Here is a 23,261-nt window from a genome sequence, read left to right as displayed (position 1 = left end):
GTGAGGTTATTGAATAGGCCTGGGGTCATGGCGAACAACGTAGAGTGTAAAACTAGCCAGAAAACTGCTTAAAAAATCACTCTGCACAATCATTTCTTCAATACCTCCGATTAGACATACATGTATAGGTCAAACTCGACCATTTCATTTTTTGTAAAGATACTAATGTTTATTTTGCAACCTGAGCCAAGAGTTCGAAGGAATGTTTACAAAATCTTTCGCTATTTCCTCATTAAGTCACAATCAATACTCAAAACTAACAAAAATACAAAATAAAGGCCCAGCCCCCACAAGAAGACAAACCTACGGTCCAATAATGTTTTAGAAAATGTTTAAATGTGACTTCAAAATAGTCTGGAGGAAATGTGATGAAGCAAAGAGTTTAAGCACGCTGCCCCCGGTTCCGTCGTGCAATCTGGGTGTCTTTGGGCATTACGGTCACTCTTTTGGCATGGATGGCACACAGGTTGGTGTCCTCAAACAGGCCAACCAAGTAGGCCTCACTGGCTTCCTGAAATGCTCCAATTGCCGCACTCTGAAACCTCAGGATAGTTTCGAAGCCCTGGGCAATTTCCCTCACCAGGCGCTGGAAGGACAGTTTGTGGATAAGCAATTCGGTAGAATTCTGGTATCGGTGGATTTCTCGGAGCGCGACTGTACCCGGCCTGTAGCGATGAGATTTCTTCACTTCGCCAGTGGAGGGACATTTCCGGGCTGCCTTGGTGGCAGCTGCTTCCTGGGCGCTTTGCCGCTGGTGGATTTACAGAGGCAGATACTAATAGCTGCAATAAACAAAGAACCCTTTTATTCAATCCTATTCATTGCGAATTGACTGATTTCGGAGACATTCAGATATTCCTTTTGCAGAGTTAAAGAAGGAGCTGAAGGCCGCCCAGCACACTGTTGATCTGTAGCTGGACCCTGCTGCTGACCGGGCTGCAGAAGCGAGTGCACAGAAGGTGAAAAAGTGAAGACCAAGGTCAGTGTGCAGTCTCCTGCCGCTGGTCACCATGGCAATGGGAGTGGGTCTCCACAGAGACAGGGAAAACAGTGTCATTCACCCGGGCCTGGGTTGGAGACTAGCCGACTCCTGTTTGCAGGGATAATGGCCAAGCTGGAGGATGAGGGGAGGAGGAACCATCTCCCACCAGGACCGTGTGAACCTCCACCTGTGGCACCGAGCAGTGCTCAGCATTAGTGAAAACCGACACTCTGTACAGTGACAGCGGAAAGGAGCCGAGTGAGGCAGCCAGAGGGAAGGAGGAAAGGCAGCAGGAGGCTGAGACTCAACGTTTAGCCTCCAGTCAGAATGAAAACAGCCACATCAGGACACTGAGACACAGAGTCCCTCACCAGCTGCTTTCACAGCCACATTCTGCTGGACTTCACTTGGTAACAGCTGAACTTACATGGTTGGGTAATGCACATGCGCAGTCGAGCATCGCAGATCGAACATCACTTTATCCACCTCCATACATACTAGAGTTCAGCTACTGAGTGTGACAGGCTGAAATGAAAGCCGTGAGACAGGAGAATGTTATCCTGTGTGTAGAGAACGATAGACCTCGGGCTCAATTGAACAGCTGGGCCAAGGTACGAGCATGTCCTCTGTGTGACAAGCTGGGGAAGAATTCTCTGTCCCATGCTGCACTCCACAAATCAGCAGCTTCCTCTACAGTGTGTGATTGCCGGGTCCCTGCACATTATGATGAATTGTTTGAGGCGCCTGAAAACAGATTTGTGTCAATAGAGATTCTGCCATTGAATGTAGTGAAATTCACGTGGAACATCCCCGCATCCGCCCCCCCCCACCCCCCCGCCCTCCGCCCCACCCCCGCCCCCCCAACCCCCCATACTGGAGTTACTGACAACTGTCAGTTCACTCAGTGTTAAAAGACGGGAATCGGGCCGAATTCGAGACAACACATTCCCTGGGAGACCGAGTCCTCATTAAACTACTGGGAGGGGGAGAGTCAGGAACAGAACAACTGTGACACTCCGCTCTGTTCACTGACTCTCCATCCCTCTCAATGAACCCAGTGACAGGAATTATTCATATTAATGGTTCATGAACAGCTAATATCCTGCAGGGAATTATCCCAGTTGAGCGACTTAATGGGGCAAATGTCAGCTTTAAAGGGTCTCAGTCCTTGGCCACAGTCTGGGACATTTTGTTCAGCTTCTGATTGCAGTGAAATGTGAAAAGTCCCGCAGCGACATAATGTTCCAGAGATACAGACACAGTAACAATCTTAATATTGAACAATAATGGCTGACGCTGTATCCATTTTACCCCTAATGTCTCTGATATAACTATATGATATTAGACAGACTGACAGGCTGTTATCAGATGAACACTCAGTACTTGAACATCCTAAACATCGGCCAACTGTGAACCTGCCTCAGCTCATCTGCTGCTGAAACCCTCATTCATGCCTTTGTTTACTCTCGGCTTGACTATTCCAGTGTTCCCCTGGCCGGCCTCCCATCTTCCACCCCAGACATACCTGTGCTCATCCAAAATTCTGCTGCCTGGAACTTCACCTGAATCTAGTCCAGTTGACTCATCACCCCCGTGTTTGTTGACCGACACTGGCTCCTCCCCCGGCAATGCTTCAATTTTAATACCCTCATCCTTACTTTAAAATCTCTCCATGACTTCACCTCTTCATTTCTCCGTAACCTCCTCCAGCCCAACAAAACTTCCAGATTCCTGCTCTTCTGCCATCTTGTGCATTCCGGGTTTTAATCTCTACAGCATTGACAACCGTGCACTCAGCTATCCTGGTCTAAAATTCTGGACTCCCTCCTTAAACCCCTCCACTTCTCCAGCTCCCTCTCATCTTTAGGAAGCTCCTTAAAGTCTACCTCTCTGACAAAACTTTTGTCACCAGACCTAATTTCTCCTTTCTTAGCTGAGCATCAGCTTATTTTTTTAACGATAACGCTCCTCTTAAGTGTCTTGGGAGACTTTGCAGCTGCAAAAGTACCGAGTTCAGTGATGGTGGTATAGTGGTGAGTGGCTTTGCTTTTCTAGCAGTTGACTCTGGTTCAATTCCCTAACATCGCAGTTTGTTGATTTTTTAAAAATCTCAAATCAGAAACCCAACACTCGGATCTTTATTTGATCCGTTTCGGTGAGATCTTGCACGGAAATCACGCGCAGGTGTAATTCTAATAAAAAGGTTTTCAACCTTCACTTATCTTCCATTTAAAACATAACTCAGGCTTGTTCCTCATCGCTGATAATGAAGGTTTTCCCTGAACTTTAGTGTGGTGCTGCGATAGGATTACTCGGATTCAGTAAAATTCACTAATTCACTGAACGTTTTCCCTCTGCTGCTTCCTAATTCTTTATTTGAATGTCGATTCCAGCACAGAGATTGTTTTATTGTTCAGAAAGGGACAGACTGCTCACGCTGGGAATCTGAAATAATAACAAAGGTGCTACAATCAGCTCCCAAAGAGGAAGGTTAGTAAATATTTCAGGTCTATCGAAGGTTTCAATAATTGACCCCCTAAACCGAAACTATCAGAGCAGCCGAATTTTTCCTGCATTTTTCAATTTTTTGAGATGAGTTCTTACAATATTTCACCTCTTTCCCAACTCAATGTTTCCTGTGAAAATTTCAAGGCTGTGCTCAGTTCCTTGCGTATTTATGTTTTATCTGAAGTGATGTAGGTCATATCCTGAGAAATCAGACTGAAATCCTGCTTATTCTAGGGTAAAATGCACTTGGGTTTTGTAATTTGCCTTTCAGGGACAGCAGCATGACTTACTAGAAGGGAAATGGGCCGTGCAATCCAGTCTTTGTTTCACTGCTGCCTGTGAGCAGAACAAGGCACAGCTGTGATGTCTTGAAGCGTTATACCTCTGGACAAGTATTTATGTGTCCCTAATCTAAATATATGAAACCTCACCAATCACCCCGCATTTGCTGACCTAGAAAACTCGCTCCTGACCCGCCAATGTCTCCATTATAAAATTCTCATTCTCAATTTCAAATCCCTACATGACTATGTTCCTCCCTTATATAAGTGGACCTTGGAAATCGCTTCACTTGAATTACAGCCGCGTCTGTTTTCGGAACAAAATCTCATCTCATCAGAATCAACTCCTGCTTGGAGCCCCTGAACTCAGAAATCTAAAATGTACAAATTGCGATTGTTGGGAATAGAACTCAGAACAACTGCTTGAAAAGCAGCTATGCTCACTACCAGGACACCACAGCTGACGACATGCAATTGATGGGGCAAAGTATCTCAAAGCATTAGCCATATATTTGAATGGTGGTTGGCGCCTCCATCATTATAACAACAGAAAATGGTGTTCAGCGGTGATCAGACAGCCTGGCATTAAGATTAACTACAGATCCGATTGGTGAACAGTGTCAGGTTTTGCTACATGGCATGAGGCGACTCTTGAAGTTTTGATCAGACCTAAAGAGAGCCGAAGTTCGGAAAGCATTAAGAAGACAGCGCGCTGACTGTACAGAAAAGCTTGTAAAACAGAGTCAGATAGTGTTCAAATGAAGCGCAGGGAAGCAGACGGATCCCTCATGGTGAGATTGCAGTGCATGGCCTGTGAGTTCAGTGAGTGGGAGAGGGTATCAAAAGGACCAGCTCCAGATTAGGTCAGTCAAGAAAGGCGACTGACCAGGGCGTGGACCGGATTGATAGTGAGCGAGGGAGAGTCAAAGAATGAAAATAAATAAACAAAACTGCATAAACATCAGGCCAGAGAAGGCTGCGATTATATTGGCACAACTTTGGATAAGTCAGCAAAAGCAGCCACAGTGACAGTCATTCCAGGTACTACAGAAGAAGGAAGGTCAAAGGGACTTTGTCAAAATGTCCACAAAATTCCCCAGATTGAATTCGGATGCAGCTGAACTACCTCCCGAATTCAAAAAGTTTGAACAGAGCTATGGTTTCTTGATTCAGGTGTGCCTGAGCCAGACAAGCAAGCCATTAAAATTCGCCTAAATTTGTGAATGAAGGTCTACGCAGGCTGAACATGTCAGGATTAACAGCAGAAGAGCTAAAGGATGCTCAAAGATATGGGTTATATTGGAAGACCGGTTCAGAATCACGTTCAACTTCAGAATTCATCATCGACATGTCATGTCATTTCCACCACAGACCGAACCCATGGACAACTTCATAAGCAGATGCAGAGAAAGGGGTCCATCGTATGATTTTTCTGGTGCAGAAATAGTCGGCAGAATTGGCCATTTGTTAATCACATAGACACATTCCATCAAGACTTGCAAGACAAGCCCAAAATGAATAACATCAAAGAAATACTTAAGGATAGACATAAGTGTTAAATGAGCTTCGCTGGTCAACGAAGCTTAAAGGTTCCAAGTGCAACACCGACTGTTGATGCACTCAAACCAAGCAAGGCATGTGCAGGCCAGGAGGACGCATTTACAATGCTGTGTGAACAGGCCTTCATTTATTCACGCAGCTTCCCCTTCCAGTTAGCTGTTTAATTGTCCACCACCATGCATGACTCGATGTGGCAGGACTGCAGAGCTTAGATCTGATCCAGTGGTAGTGCCGTCGTTTCGAATGTGATTGCCTGTGAGGCAGGAGACAACATTTTTCATGGCACATTGTGCAGGGCTAGGGGGAGAAGCCAGGGAATGTCTCACTCGGAGATCTGCTGCAGACAGGGTGGTCTGAGTGACCTTCTGCTGCGCTGTAACATTTCTGTATTCCTGTGGGTACAGTAAAGAATAAAAAAATGTGTCCAGATGAAGTTCTGAGTGGCAGCATAGCAACCACCTAAATGTCACATGATTTAGAAAGAAAGAATCGTGACAAAACCAAACCAGGAAAATAAAAATAGGCGCAAGAACCAACATAGAGGCAGATGTTATGGTGTAAATTTCTTGAACTGAATGTTGAGCCCAGAAGGCTGTAGGTGAGTTGTTTCCCTCGAAGTTTGCTGTTGCTGAGGCGAGTTAGCCCCTGGAATATGTTCAATGATGTTGCGTCTAATTTGTTACTAACTCCATCTGCTCGCCTTTGCCTCAGATTCCTTAATACCCTCCGTTAACAAAACTCGATCAATTTCAGATTGAAAATATAACAATCAATCAAACATTAGATTCCGTTCACAGAATGTGACCCTGAAGTTCTAGCTCGCTTTGTGTGTAGAATTGTTTCCTAATTTCCATGCCGGAATCTCTGGTTTTAATGTTTACACTCCGAGATTACCAGCCAATCGAAATAGGCTCTTCGACTGACTGATCTGTTTCCCTTAGCATCTGGTAAGCTTGTGTCAAATCACTGCAGAAATCAGGAAGGGGGACTTCATTACTGGGGCAGTCAGTGGCTTCAGCATAGGGACTGAGCTGTGGTTTAGTGTCAGGAATTGAGGAGCGTTGGGAGGGAGTTCACGAGACAAACAGATCTATGGAGGAAGACAACTGGAAGATTAGCAAGGAGCAAGAGCGAGGAATATAAATATTGTTCGCAACTTTTTTTCGCAAACCTTTCAAATGGAAAAGGGAAACGGTGTAGTCACTGGAAAAGTGAAAAAAAAACAGAAACAAAAAAGGACCCAAAAATGTTTAGGAGGTCACAGAGCATCAGTGTAGACAAACACAGTGAACTGTTTAGGTCGATGGCTTTTCATCAGAACAAAAGAAATTAGAAGAATACAATGTTTAAACCAGTGGAGAGCGGGAGGGCGCAGGGTTAACAAAAGAGCTGAGTGAGGGTTTTTGTTGGGGCGGTGGGTTGTTGGGGTGGAGGAGAGAAAAGGTTTCATGGTACAAAAGCTGAACAGAATTGTAATGGTTCTATTAAAAAAAACAAAGGATGTGTCCAGATGAGATGGTGAATGGCTGCATAGCAACCGGACGTTTAATATTTAATGATAACGCTCTTGGTAAGTGTCTTGGCATTTTCCCGGCATTGAAGGGCCTGTCATCAGCGTTAGTGGTGCAGTGGGGGATATAATCTGTCTTCCGCGCAGCTGATTCGTGTTCCATTCCCGCCAATCGCAGTTTGAGGAAGTCATGCCGACTCGAAACGTTAACTTGGTTACTCTCTCCACAGACGCTGCCAGACCTGCTGAGCTTTTCCAGCATGTTTTGTTTTTTTTATTTTTAATTTTAAACCTCTCAAATAAGAAACGCCAAGCCCGGAGATTATTTTGATCCGTTAAAGTGAGATTTTGATCCTAAAACACATGCGGGAGAAATTCTAATGAGAAGATTTCCAACCGCTACTTTCTTCAACACGGATATAACATTCTCAATCCTCAAGTCAGCTGGCATCATCACTGGCTCTTTCTCTCTCTGTCTCTCTCTCCACCTCTCTATCATTACCTCCGCATAACACACACACACACACACCACATGTTCACCACTGCATTTTGTGGCTTTATATATGATAGATTGCTTTACCCAGGACGATTATTATGCTCGTTTAGATCAGTCGGAAAGCACCTCCTCTACAACAGCGCAATGATCATTGCTTTGCTGCGCTGTAAATGAGTTTGTGTGTGCATGTCAGAGGCATGGAAGATCTAAGCATGTACACATCGTGCAGTTCAATTCACTCGTTAGCATAGTGTTTAGTATCCCCATTTGTTACGCAGGAGATCGAGGTTCAATTCCCTGAAGGGGCGAAAGCTGTGGTATTTATACAGCGAAAGCACGCGAAATTGGAAACAGAATTTGAATTTGGTAGGTATATGGGAGACAGATGCTGATAAAGATTGTATATCAACAGAGTCAAGAATCTGCGGTTGCTTTCAGAGATCCCGGAATATGAGCGCACGTTGAAAAGAAGGGCCCTGAACCCACACAGTCAGGCGACATTTCCGTGTGCGCGTTAACACAGAAACTGGCTCCTTCACCTCAATTGGGCTGAATCGGAATTTCTGTGAAATTAGTGGTTTGGTAGATTGAATCGAGGACAGTTTGCTGATTCAAGATACTTTAAAACCGAGAGGAGCCGGGCTATGCTCAATTTGGGAATGAATATACACGCAGAGTTCATTAATAATCTGACAATAAACGTGCATCTTGTAAACTGTGACCGCAACATGACAGAGTAATTTACACTTTAATCTCTGCCACCATTTTGTTCATTTTTAAAATTTACTTTTTTCCTTCATTTCCTTTGCTTTTTGACGGCAGCTATTCAGAATCCACCATCTTTTGTTTCCTTGCTTACCGCGTTTACCCTCCCTCAGTAAACACCAGAATTCTGCTAATTTCAGTTCTATTTGCCGCTCACTGCACTAATCAGCAGCTGCTTGGCACGGGGATGCTTTTCCCTTTGGGTTCTTCATTGAGTAAAATTTGAAAGATGGAGAACGCCATTCATATTCCTCGCTTTTCCTCCTCGCCAATCTTTCAGTTTTCCCCCTCTGGAACTTTGTTTACTTCTTGAACTCCCTCCTAACCCTCTTCAAATCCAGACACTAAACCAAAGCTCAGTCCCAACATTTTACCGAGTGACAGCCCCTTTACCGAAACCCATACTCATGATTGCAGGAGGAATTTGGTAATTTTTTAAAAAAGTTATTTCCAATGGATTGTACCCTAGGACCCAGGGCCGCAGGCACGGATTTAAAGCCAGACAACAGTGTTGCTCTCTTTTTAATGCTTCCTTTGAACCTGCCGCCAGCACACTCTCGGGCAGTGCATTCCAGGCCTTAACCACTTTTTGCAGGGAAAGTAAAGTTTTTCCTCGTGTCACTTTTGCTTTTTTTTAACGAACTACTTTAAATTTCTACCCTCGAAGTCTTGAACATTTCACGAACGCTAACACTTCCTCCCTGTCTCTTCTGACCAGGCACCTCGTGATTTTCAATCCTTCTATCAAATCGACTCTCAGCCTTCTTTTCTCCCAGGAAAACAGTCCTAACTTCTCCAATCTACCATCATAACTGAAGTTCCTCATTCCAGGAGTATTCTCGTGAATCTTTCCTGCCCTCTTTCCAACATCCTCCACATCACCACATCGTTCATAAAGAGCAGCGCCCAGAGCCAGACCTGATACAACAACTGAGACTCAACTAGTGCCTTCTCCAAATCCTGTGCATCTCATTCCCATTACAACACTTGGTTTTTGTGCCTATTGCCTCCTGTCCTCACAGACAATCGCTTTCGATGTGATCCCACAATCAAAGGAGCAGATTTAAGCTGCACAGAGCTTGCACGTACAGTGGCGAATGATGGTGGAGAATTAAACATCTATAATGGAGAAGAAGGCTCCACAAATAAATGTTGGCCTTGCCAGCAATTCTCTCACCCAAGAACGAAAAATAGTAAAAGCTGTCGATGTATTCCAAGCCTCACGGCAACCCTAACCTGGGGTCGTGTCCAAGTCTCAGTTGAAAGAATCTCATTGTGACCTCAACTCATTGCCTACACACTGACAGAGAGAACATAATCATAGAATGGGCACAATACAGAAGGCCATTTGGCCCATCCTGTCTGTGCTGGCTTTCAGAAGGAGAACTTCACCTAGTGTCAATCCTTCGCCTTTTTCCTGATCCCTGCATAACATCCCCCCCCCACCCCCACCCCCCCTTTTCGGGGCTTCCAAACTTTTCTATTTCCTTGAGTATAGAAGAATGAAGGTTTAAACCTGTTAAAGTGATTTGTTAGGTTAAACACGGAGAAACTGTTTCTCCCGCCAGTAAGAATGGGGTTGAATCTTGACATGTTTTTGCCTCTGATCCACAGCGATCGTGCCAACCAAGGAAAAATCAGGAAGCACTTTTCACACTTAGAGTAACTGGAAATCCGGAAACAATTCTAAAATCGATCGAAGCTACCACAATTACGAGACGGTGGGTATTTTTCTTCAAACTAAAGGGTTCTCCGTTTCTTCAGTTCTCCTTGAAGAATTCAACCTCCATGACTCGTTTTGTTGCCGTTTTGCTGGGAGTGAACACTTTGAGCCAAAAAGGCAACGCCCAAACAGCGATGGAAACCTGGACCCTCAGGATAAAAGTCTGATGCTCTACCGAAGGCGGGACCCGGGCTTCGTTTCACTTGCATCCCACAGCCGCCTTCACTGTCCACAAAGAGGCATCGCAAACTTATGTTGCATTTCTTTCTTTGGCAGTTCTGATTATTTTCATATTGCCAGTTTTCACGCGACTTTGTTTTTCACCTGAAAGGAAGGTGAAATCAGATTCAATCGGGATTTCAATGGAACTAATTTACAGGGTAATGGGGAAAAGCTGGTTTGTGGAACAGTATTTACAGATCTATCAAAGAGCATGGACAGACTCGATGGGCCGACAGGCTTCCTTCTGAAAGATAGGATTCCGCGATTCAGGAATTTCATTTCGACATGGGCTGGGAGATTAGAAAAGGGCTCATGAGGGTGAAGGTGATGAGTGAATGATTCCAGACAATTGTCTGATGTTTTGTACATTACATTATGCCTGACATTTTGTACCGACATGGAATAAGGCTGCATTTGTCTTGCTGTGGTGACCGAGTGGTTAAGGTGTTGTGCATGAGTGTTGTGTATGCGGTTCGGAGGGAAGGTTCAAACACCGCACGCAGCCTCCCCATGATTAAAATGATTATCTTCTGCCATCAGTTCCCTGACTTGAGAATGCATTAAATTAAACCCATTGACCCGAAACTTTGAAACACAAATAATTTACGCAGATCAATTAGATAATGTAGATTTGCTAGAAACGGAACGAACAGCAAAAACAGGTGTTCAGGAAACTGGTTGAAATGTATTTTAACAAAGAACCTGAAATGTTTGGGATGAAAAGCAGGATTTTCAGCTCATGAGCATTAAGGCGGTTTGCTTTCATTCATATGGAGGGGGTTTATCTGCGTGAAAGGATAGTAACAGCTTGTGTGGCTGCATAGACGCAAGTTTTTGGACAGGAACTCAAATAAATCAACATATAACTAGTTTGAGAGGCGATGTATGTCAGGGATGTAAAATCGGGTCGGTAATTAACGGCTAAGCTGATAGTTGCAGAACAGACAGCAGCTGTCAACCACAGCATCATAAAACTGCCTGATACAGTGAACAGGCAAATAAAGGGTTTGATTCTGTTTTCCACCTCTGTGTCATTCTGATTCTTGCTGTTTTGAGCCCGGAGTCCCCTGCGGTCTCTGGTAGATGTTAACATGTGCCTGATTGTCAAACAATTAAATAATAAAATATAAAATAAAATTGAGAAATGGAGATAAAATACATCCGAAAATTCCGCTACCCCGGAAGACGATGGAAAAAAATCCGCGCCAGGGCGGTAACCCGAGTGAACATTGTTAATGATCAGTTTGTTGATCACCCGTTTTTGCAGTTTGTTCAGTTGCTGAGAAATGAACATTTGTGTTCCTGAGCAAATCAAAATGGCAAATTCTCCCAATAGATCAGCACAGAGACCGCTGTTATGGTCACTGCAGCAGTTTTCACAGTGACATATTTTGCTTTAAAATTCTGGCCATATATCGCTGACAGTGACAGTGACAATTGAAGATTGGAAATGGAGCTAAATTGCGAATGAGAAGTAAGGCGGCCACTTCAGTGCCAACTTATGACGGGTGTTTCAGCGCGAAATGACGGAGTGCCTGTTCAATTTAAACATTGTTCCATTTGTTCCTTGTACCTTTCTTCAGCCACAGTGTCTCACTTGTGTTTCAATGGATCATATATTTTGTCAGGCAATATATTTCCTGGACTCTTTAAGAATTATATAAACCTTTCTCATTGTTGGCATACATAAGTATTTGCCAATATTGCAATTTTTTAACAATTTTTATTCCACTCATTCAAATTTGGTTGTGCTCCCCAATCTATTGCAAAGATCTTTGTCATTTCTTGCTATTAACTTAAAGTCCAATATACTATGATCATTATAATCCTCTTATTTCCAAAGTTATGCTCTCTATCAAGTACAGATAGATTGTGTTTCTTGCATAATGGGTTGGAAGTTTTACTGTAAGCCTTGTTGATATCCGTGCCCTCAACATCGTTGCCAAACTCATCAGCCTTTTAATTTCGTGGTAGTTGACATTTACCCATGATTATTCATCTATGGTTTACTTAACTAATTGCTCGAAATGATTGTATGATTATCATTCAACCTCCCTCCAATTTTTAGTTCAGCTGCAGTTTGCCACCGTTAGCATGATTCGATTGTTTTCAGACAATCAACGGATGAGGTCCTCTAGGCCCATCCGGATACCTGAAATTCGTAGTCTGCAGCCGAGCGGGAAACAGAAACCTTGATATCTGCTGGCACTTTACGCCAAAACAGGGCAAAAAGAAACATTATTTGAATGATAAATAGTAAGGAGAATCTTTCCAAACTCATGTCTCATTTCACAGCACAGAAGGAGAAAGGCACAACCACCGGAATCTGATTCCTGTAAATGAGTACAAAGAGGGGAATGCTGATCGAGTTCATTCAGTTCATTGTCACTTAAAAAGAAAACAAAGGAAAGTAAAGCGACATTTACCCAGTCAATATTCGGTGCGAAAGGAAAATTTATACTTGATCTAGTTGCCTGAGTCGGCTCCTCGCCAGGTGGAATATTTTCAATCTCATTATAAATTGGTTGGTACAAACGAACAGTGAATCGCTGTCGCCAATCACAGCATCTACTGGATGAAAGGTGGAAAGTGGAACTTTTCCCACCTTTTCAGACGCGTGTAAACAATAATTACGTGTTTCCTTGCATCTCAAAATACATGCGGGGCAGTTTCGGTACATGTGCATGTGCTGTGTCAGTGCCAGCCTATGACTGTATAAAGTGAGAGATGATTTTAAGTGCAGCTCTGCTTTCTGCCTTTGAATGACGCCTCTTATGCCAGTTGGCATCTTATAACTTTCTCAATTTACAAATAAGTTGGTGTTTTTTTTAGAGTTGTACTTAAAATGGAACATTTTGTTTTTAGGATCTAGGTTTTTAAGACTGAGAATCATTCAGTCAAACAATATTTGTTTTGAAATAGTTTATTCCAGCACTGAATGCTAGAGGTTTGCGAGTGGCAGGTGAGTATGTTTCCCCCTGCAAACTGTTAAACATTTACAGAAATAATGCAATAAGTAACATGTGTTAGACAGATAAAGAAGCAAACACGGGTCTCAGATAGCTCCATTATCTAACAACTGATCTCATCGGCCCTGGCAGGAATTCACTTCACAAAGCCTTTCCAACTTTAATAACTACTCTTCAAGCAAACTCTCTAAAGTGGAAAGAATCGTTGATATGGCCTTAGGTATTTATGCTCAACATTAGTGTTTTGTATGAACGGGCAGCCCGCATTATAACCCATTCTGTGAACGGTGCCAAGATATGGAGCGAAGCAAGTTCTGAGGAGGATGCAAAACATATGAAAATGAATATAGTTTGGTTAAGTCAGTGGCCAAAATTTGAGAAATGAAGTATAATGTGCGAAAACATGAGGTTTTCCAGGGGCTGGAAGAATATAAAATCAGAATGATGTCAAAATGAAGATTAACGGTAAGATAATTTGATAAAAGGGACACCGGTATCCAAGTACATGAACGTTAAAATTTCAGCGTGCGTCTGGAGCAAACTCAGAAGGGAAAGGCAATAGTGCTCTCCATTGCAAGGCAACAGAACAAAATATCGCTGAGACCACAGCTAGAATACATCGCGCAGTTTTGATTAGCTTATTTAAAGAACCATTTAATTGCATTAGAGGCAGCTCAGGGATGAATCAGGGGACCGATTCCTGTGATAAGGGGGTATTTTTTGAGGGAAGGCTGAGCATGCGATGTGGAAAGCATTGAAGTTTAGAGGACCGAAATGTAAAGTTTCTGTTAAATATAAGATTCTGAATGGGATTTATTTGGCCGTTGCTCAAGTTGCGCTGTTTAAAAATTAACGAGTTTTCCAATTAAGTGGGAGAAGAGGAGGTATGTGTTCCGTTTAATCGCAGCATTGCTGGTGTTTGAAATTTTCTCCCGCAACGGGCAGCGGAGGCTGGGTCACTAAGTATATTCAATGTAGATGTAGACACGATTTCGAAGGAGAATAATTTTAAGCATTCTGGGGACTTGTCACAGATGTGGATTTAAGAACGCATTGCCTCAGCCATGATAGGACTGAATGGTGGGGCAGTCTGGCGAGCCCGATTGGTCTACTCCTGTTTATATTTCTGATCTTCTAATATCCTATCAACAATTGGGTGGACCCCATTCACTTTCTTTGTTTTTCAAAAACAAAGAAATTTTCTAAAATACTGTGTGGGCTTCGTTAGGCATTTCATCACGCCCATGACTGCGGATGATGCAGCGCATGCGGCCTACGTTCGAATAAGCTGCAGAAAATCCGAAATTCGTTCGCGTTGCAACGTGAACCTTGGCCTCTGTCAAGCAGACTTAGTAATAAACACTTTGAGACCACACCTATCAATGATCCACCTTATAATTTTACATGAGTGCTTTACTTTCTTTGAGATTAAAATATAAGAACAAGAAATTAAAGCAAACTATTTCCCATGATGCTAAAATAATGCTAAGTAGCTCCCTAGGCCTGCTCAATCTATAATTATCATTGTCTGTGTATTTTCTTTCCCCTCCAATCGATATGATTTTTTGATCCTTCCCAGATAAAATCATTCGGAAGAAAACTCTGTCACTAAGAACAGGAATCTTTAATTTGAATATTATGCTGGCCTGATATTGTTTTTATCGAGCACTAAATATTTCTTTGAAAATTCAATTTTTGATTTCGGACAGGCATTTTGAAGGCTCCTCTTTTGGGACATTACTCACTCACCGACTTTCCAATTTTACTTTACCATTGAACTCTTGTTTGCTCATGGGATCTAATCTTCAACTGCTCAATTAGGTCTTATTTCTCTTGCTTCTTAATTCTATAACCTTTGACATATCGACATTTGTGCTCATACTCCTGACTGCAGTTAGCAAGCTTTAAGGATCAGAAATCATAGCTTTCCTTCAATGGCATTCGAAACAATCAGGATTGATTTTAAGGTAGCCTATTAAGGAGCAACAGATTTTATGTGATACCTGGGGAAAATAGACCTGACAAGCAAACAGCACATGAGATTTGAGAGCTGTTCAACTATCCAGTGAACAAATGACCCAATGGATGCTGACATCTGGAGCTTGTGACGAACAAATTTTCGACTGTAGTCGAAGTGTTCGGAAACCCTTCCAATGGTCTTCTTCCATCTTCCTTGGAATTTCTCGATATGGGCATCTGGAAACGGCGTGATGAGAACAGCCACCTGCCTCCGTGCTCTTAATACACTTCAATTCTATGATTTGGTTTTTTAGCCTGTTGAAAATTATGAAAGTATAGGCACCCATTAACTCGAAACACAAGTGTGTAACTTCATACCGATCTCACCTGTGAGATTTCCGCTTGTTGATAAACTTTCGCTTCAATTTACTCATCGCATAGTGAGGCTGAATGTTACCACATCAACTTACGGTTGGGCAGTTATAACAAATTGTTCATGCATTTGTTTGCGATCTTGTGGCTCAGTTGGTAAAACCCCTTTCATTGAACAGGTGAGTCCCAGGTTCAATTCCAACCCCAGGCTGTAATGGCCTTGAAAATGTTGTTCAACGTAAATCTTATTCCATCCTCAATACCATCCTCTAAAATGGAGAAAGATAAGTGATAATTTCCCCAAAAAGAATAAGGTCACGGTCTGTTTCTGCAATCTGACTGGTATGGACTTGTCATTTGAGGCATAAAACGTCGCGCTCGGGGAAGTACCGGGTTTGGGAGATGTGAGTATTTCAGAAGGCTTATCAAGTGAGGTGTGGTAAATATTGGTTATATGATAGCTTGCAAGAACGGAAGGGCTCCAGTGTTCATTTTTTAACCACACTTACGTCAGTTTAAACAAAGTGGAGAACAATAGCAGAAGGGAGAAAATGTAAAGATGTCAGCCAAGACGAAGAGAAGGAAGGGACTTGATCCCACCAACCAGTCGACGCCTCCAAAGTCAGAATCTGAGAGGGAGTTAGAGAAATGGAGTGACACAACTTGACAAGGGGAATAAAATAGCGACACACTCAAAAAATTGTATTCGAAATTGTCCGTCATCTCCCCCATGCATGGTTTCCAGCACCTTGTGCTGTGGCTATCATTTTTAAAAATGGGACTTTCAGTGAAATGGCAAAAACTAACTAAAGTGCGTTACTTGTGACTATGCATTCCAAACTTAAACTAATGCAGAACCCGAATGATAATATAGGCAATAAGCTGATACAAAATCTCAAAACAATCTCAGAAGACGGAATTAAAATAAGGCCGTGGCCAAGTGATAATATTAGTGGACCAGTTATCCAGAATCCCATGTTAATGATTTGGGGATTCGAGTTCGAATGGGGCATGGTGTGGTGGAAAATTCAGTTCATAAAATGTGGAATTTAAAACTAGTCTCAGAAATGATGATGATTAAAATGTAATCAAATGTTTCAAAATCGCATTTGGTTCATTAATGTCCTTCAGGGAAGAAAATCTGCCATACGTACCGAGTTTGACAGACATATGATGGAGGAGTGTCTCTGTTGATTACCGACGATGATAACAAGACAAAGAGGGAAATCAGTATTTGGAACGCGTTTGGGAAGAAGTAAAAATGATAAGGTGAAGAATTCACTTTTGGAAGTTGTGTTCAGAATCTGAGCAGTAATGGGTAGGGCAAAGTACTAAACGTCAAATAATGAGTTCATATCTGAAAGGCCGAGCGTAATTCATGGAGGATACTCATCTACATAAACTGTAACGATCTGATCAACAAATGGGGCGCAGCTGAAGGATTCATAGAATGGTTTCCGGATAGCAGCATTGGACGTTCGGGATCCAACTATAGTGCAGCGCTCAACCTGGTACTTTGTAATAAGACAGTATTAATTAAATAGTTCATTATCAAGGCGCCCTAGGTAGACTTGATCAAAACATTACTGAATTTAACACTCAGTTTGATGGAATAAATGTTGTACCAAACTAGCATTTTAAACGTAGGTAAGCACAATGATGAGAGCATGAGTGCAGATGCTGCTAAAGCGAACTGTTAAATGAGGTTAATGAATAGGTCAATAGAAATGCAGCAACATACAGTTAAAGGGATATTTCAGAATACACAGAATACCTACTTTCCGACAAGAAAGGAAAAAAGAAAAAAATCAAGACGTGGGCCCACCAAACGTGGCTAACTAATAAAAAAAAATAAAGACAATATCAACCTTAACGGGATGAAAAACTAAAGCACTTAACGGTGCAAATGCTGGTGGGATGTCCGGAGATTGGAGAGATTGTACAGAACATGAAGGAATGGGAAAACAGATGAATAAGGGTGGAAACATTAAAATATGGGGGAAACCAAGTTGGAGACATACAGAGCGTGGTAAGAAATTCTATAGATTTCCAATAAGAAAATAATTAACTCAGTAAGCGTTGGTACTATGAAAAGGAAGCCTGGGAAATTATGAATTGAAAATAACGGAGCCGGCAAAGTAACTGAACAAGTGATTTGTATTGCTCATCACTACAGATGATGCACGCAACATTCCAGAAATACCTGTAAATCAGGGAGCAGAATGGCAGAGTTGTGTCTCTGAGCAAATGTTGGGGGCTGCGTCCTGACAAGCGCCAGGTCCAGATGAACTTAATCTCCTGCGTCCCTACAATAAGTGGCGAGGCAGATAATTTATGCGTTGGTTTTATTTAGTTCAAAATGCCGATGATAATGTAACTTTCCATTCGATTTGAAAATAGGGATTGGAACTCGTTAATTACATAGGGTGCGGGGGGCGTGATTTATGGTGGGGGGAAGGCAGTGCAGGAAGCAGGGAAATAAAGGACAGTTAGATTAACTAGAGGAAATATGTTATCACAGCGCACTTAACAAATAAACAATGCAAACAGGCGGATTCATCATAGTTAAGTAGATCGGAAATCCTCTTTAACAAAAATAAGTGGATTATTTTCAAGACATGTGCTGCGTATAAAGGTGCACGGTGGATGCACCGTACTTTAGTGCAACAATTAGTTATGAAAGCTAACAGAATGTTATCGGTTAATACTGTGAGAATTTAATACTAATGTAAGTATGCTCCATTTGTGCAGGGAGCTGGTGAGGCCACAACTACAGTATTCTGTACACTATTGGCCTCCTTATTTTTGGAAGGATGTACATGTGCTGGAAGCAGTTAAGAAACGGCTAAATAGGTTAATGCCAGGAATGGGCAGGTTGCCTTCTGAGGCAACATTTGACAGACTTGGCTGCATCCACTGGAGCTTAATGCGTAATAGGTGGTTTGATTGAAATATTTAAGGTCCAGAACAGTGTTGACAGGATGGATGTGGAGGTGATCATTCCTCTTGTTGGAGTATCTAGAACTAGGGGCCACAGTTTAAGTTAAAGGGAACACTCGGTAAAGATAGAGATGAAGAAAACGTTTTATCTTCTCTCAGGGCAAGTGAGACCTTTACTCCCCTTCCTCAAGAGAGAGTGGAAGCAGTGTATTTTCGACATTTGTTAATGCTGAGTTAGATAAATGCTTGCTGAAGTTGGGGGTGAACTGTTAACGGCAGTAAGCCCGAGGTTAATTCAGATCAGCAGTGACCTTACTGAATGTCGTAGAAGGATCGAGGGGCAGAGTGGCCAACTCCTGCTACATTTCAGTTAATTTTTATTCTAATTGTTCGTACGCATGCTCGTTTGTTATTGTTAATTAACGAAGGAATGGAATAACGGTACAGTTTCAGATCCAGTAAGTAAATAGTCGGAATCAACTTCCGCTTGAGGGGTACCACAAGGAACAATGTCGATCGATCCATTTACCTTTATACAATTATCACCAAACATTTTTAACAAACGTAAAACTTCCTCAGGTTGTTGCATGTTAAAATGTCTTAAGCAAAGAAATATCAGTATACTAAAATAACGATTTCAGGAAAAAAACCTCCTTCTTTCTTTCAGCTTGCACAACTCTAAACGGACAGAAACTCCCATTGATTCATGATCGCTGGTGTAAGGTATTAAAATCTGATTAGTGATAGCCCTCATTGCAACTCCGCACTGATATATATTCCCAGTAAGGCATGGCAACTGGGGTCAGGTGCACAAGTCTGTTTCGTGACAAACACTCAGTAAAATTGACAGTGGTAAATAATTACTACATACATATGCACAACGTATTCTATCACTGATTGTAAGATTCCAGGGCAGTGCACGAAATTTGATTATATTATAATATAGTCTTGCGTGAAGTTATAAATCTTCCATGTGTTGATCAGTAAAGGAGTGGCCCATCATTTTATTGATGCTGCCGATTTCTGTCTGTTCTCAGTCTCTTTGCAAGACGTCAACTGTTGAAAACTATTTCACTTTGTAGTTTTCGGCCACTTGATGAGTCATGCTATGGGCCATACGGAATTTTTTGGCTTGATCTTGAAACAGCTGGAAATTTTGGGTCTATCAGGGACCTTGTAGAGAAATATAAACATTGTACCAGTTGCTGCCGTAGACTTAGTTTATGGAGTGAATTCTACGTCTGCAGGTCGGCGCTATCAAATAAACATGACCAATGTACATCCCAGTGAGCAAATGAGAAGGAGGAATTTAAAGTTTACAGTACACGGGGCTAGCATTCTACAATACTCACCAGTGAAGGGAACCATTCCTGTATCAACTGCGAGTCGAAATATTCAATGTTCATCATTGTTGTATAAAGGTGAACATATCACTATTGTATTCACAAAAGCATGCAGACAGTAGCATCTTCATGTTAGACTTGGACCGCACAATACCCATAGGCAAAGATGGACATATTTTCTATTACTGCCTCTATCCGTCGTGCCGTTTATCGCCAGTGGAATAGTTAATGAACTTAAAATCTGGGCCTTGAAATGTTTCAATTTCCCTCGACAATGTGTCCAGTTAATAAAATTAAGTGATAGAATTTTAAAGTGTTCGGGCAAACCTGCGTGGCTGAACATGTTTGATTAATAATGTAACAATTGCCGTTCGCCATGATTCGTGATTACTTCTCTCGATGGCTTATCTCTGTTATTAATAAGGACTTCGTGGAAATTTAACTCTCCTACAATGTCCCTGTGAATATCAGCTCTGTACCTGATAGATGACATGTTCCCTGCGGAGAACAGGAGATTTCAGAAGCATTTCAGAACAACATTATGAAATAATATAAATATGAACATTGAAATTGCATGCAATGTTTTAGGAATTGAGATATCTGTGGCAGGTCTTGGTTTCTGGAAGTTTCTGGAACAGTAACACTACATGGAATGATTGCGTAAGAGCAGCAAGTGAATGAAAAAAAACCGGCTTCAAGGTTGTAATGGAATACGCAAATCAATTCAAAGAATCATCCGTAAAGGATTGATGAGTTTTCTGCAGAGGGTGCCGCATGACTTGATATATTGAATCTAACAGAATACGTGCGCAGTGAAGGGAAAAAGACGTCTCTGTCTGCAGTGAACTCTGGAAGGATAGGGAAAAGAAAAATAAAGTTGGAGGCGATGTTGTTCGGGGTATGATGACAATTCCACAGGAGAGCAATTTCGCAGAGCAATGATCGGCTAAGTCAATATAGTCATATAAGCAGAAATAGCAATGTAAAGTAGTTCGGCCGGTTTTATAGATTCCAGGATAACACGCAGCATATTATGGAGTTAATTTATCATCAAACTTCAGTGACATGAATCATTAACCGGAAACAATGCCGGGCGCTTTAATTTAACAAGTACAGAGTGGGGAACGTCACAAACAAAGGAAAGGAGGGTGAAGGATTCCTAAATTCTCTTGAATATAAGCTGCTTAATCAATAAGTTAGAAGCAGCTTGAGGAATGATCAAATGTTCAATGCAGTTCTACGTAATGAAGTCGCACAAATTTTTCGTGTTTCAGACGAAAACATTCGGTGGAATTAAAAAATATATACAAAGAACAACAAAGAACAAAGAAAAATACAGCACAGGAACAGGCCCTTCGGCCACCCAAGTCTGCGCCGTTCATATTGCCCGTCAAATAAAAACTTTGCACTTCCGGGGTCCGTATCCCTCTATTCTCAACCTATTCATGTATTTGTAAAGTTCCCTCTTAAACACCACTATCGTACGTGCTTCCCCAACTCCTCTGGCACCGAATTCCAGACATTCACTACCCTCTGCGCAAAAAACTTACTCCGCACATCTCCTCTAAAATTTTCTCCTCTCACCTTAAGTCGATGTACCCTAGTAATTGACTCTTCCACTCAGGGAAAAAGCTTCTGACTATCTAATCTGTCCATGCCACTCATAATTTTGTAAACTTCTATCAAGTCGCCCCTCAATCTCCGTCGCTCCAGTGAGAACAATCCGAGTTTCTCCAACCTCTCCTCATACCTAATAACTTCCAGACCAGGTAGCATCCTGGTAAACCTCGTCTGCACCCTCTCCAACACCTCCATATCCTTCTGGTAATGTGGCGACCAGAATTGCACGCAATATTCCAAGTGTGGCCTAAACAAGGTTCTACATAGCTGCAGCGTGATTTCCCCGCTTTTATACTCAATACCACTGCCGATGAAGGCACGAATGCCATATGCCTTCCTGACTAGCTTTTCCGACCGGGTTGCCACTTTCAGTGACCTGTGGACCTGTAGACCAAGGTCCCTCTGCCCATCGATGCACTTAAGGGTTCTGCCATTTACTGTATAATTCCTGCCTGTATTAGATCTTCCAAAAATTATTACCTCGCATTTGTCCGATAAAACCCCACCTGCGATTTCTCCGCCCAAGTCTCCAACCGATCTATATCCCGTTGATTCCTTTAACAATCCTCTTCACAATCTGCAACTCCTTCAACCATTGTGTCGTCTGCAAACTTACATATTAACCCAGTTACATTTTCTTCCAAATCATTTACATATACTACAAACAGCAAAGGTCCCAGCACTGATCCCTGCGGAACTCCACTAGTCACAGCTCTCCATTCAGAAAAGCACCCTTCCACTGCTTCCCTCTGTCTTCTATGACCAAGCCAATCCTACATCTATCTTGCCAGATCACCTCTGATCCTGTACGACGTTGCCTTCTGTAACAGTCTGCCTTGATGGACCTTGTCAATGGCCTTACTGAAATCCATGTGGATAACATCCACTGCCCTTCCATCCTCGATCATCTTTGTCTCTTCCTTTAAAAATTAGGTCAATTTGGAGAGACATAAACTCCCTTTCACAAACCCATGCTGCCTCTCACTAATACACCCATTTGATTCCAAATGTTAGTAAATCCTCTCACGAAGAATCTTCTCCAATAATTCCCCTGCCACTGATGTAAGGCTCACCGGCCTGTAATTTGCTCGGTTATCCCTGCTACATTTCTTAAACAATGGAACAACATTTGCATTTCTCCAGTCCTCTGGGATCTCAAAAGTAGCCAGTGAGGATACAAAGGTTTATGTCATGGCCCCAGAAATCGTCTCCCTTGCCTCCCTCAGTACTCTGAGGTAGATCCCATCCAATCCAAGGGAATTATCGACCGTAATATTCTTCAAGACGCCTAAAAGCTACTCTTTTTTGATCTCAACATGATCCAGGCTATGTACACACTCTTCCCTAGACAAATCGACGGCTAAGTCCTACTCTTTGGTAAATACAGATGAGAAGTACTCATTTAGCATCTCTCCCATTTCTTCTGGCTCCACACATAAATTCCCACCTCTGTCCCTGACTGGGCCTACCCTTTCCCAGGCTCCTGCTTTTTACATATGTATAAAGCGACTTGAGATTTCCTTAATCCTGATTGCCAGTGACTTTTCATGACCCCTTTTAGCCCTCCAGACAATTGCATAAATTCCTTCCTACTTTCTTTATATTCTCCACGGGCTTCATCTGTTCCTAGCCTTCTTGACCTTACGAATTCTTCCCTTTTCGTTTTGACTAATATCACAATATCCTTCGCTATCGAAGGTTCCTGAAACTTGCCATACGTATCCTTCATCCTCGCAGGAACATGCCGATCCCGAATTCTAATCAATTGACGTTTGAAAGCCCCCCACATGGCCATTGTTGATTTGCCCTCAAACATCCGCCTCCAATCTCGATTCCTCAGTTCCCATCTAATATTATTACAATTAGCCTTCCCTCAATTAAGCACCTTAAACCGAGGACTCCTATTATCCTCATCCACCAGCACCTTTAAACTTACTGAATTATGGTCACTTTTCCCGAAATGCTCCCCTACTGTAATTTCGACCACCTGGCCTGGTTCATTCCCTAATAC

General features: G+C 42.3%; 1 pseudogene; it reads right to left on the bottom strand.

Annotated features, from left to right (window-relative positions):
• Positions 1-382: 382 nt before the first annotated feature.
• Positions 383-22,979, bottom strand: LOC144692033 (histone H3.3A-like; annotated as a pseudogene).
• Between the last annotated feature and the right edge of the window lie 282 nt (positions 22,980-23,261).

This window comes from Cetorhinus maximus, chromosome 16 (genome assembly GCF_964194155.1).
Source record: "Cetorhinus maximus chromosome 16, sCetMax3.hap1.1, whole genome shotgun sequence".
Lineage (NCBI taxonomy): Eukaryota > Metazoa > Chordata > Chondrichthyes > Lamniformes > Cetorhinidae > Cetorhinus > Cetorhinus maximus.
Note: the sequence above shows the minus strand (reverse complement) of the source record. Positions and strands in the feature narration are given on the sequence as shown.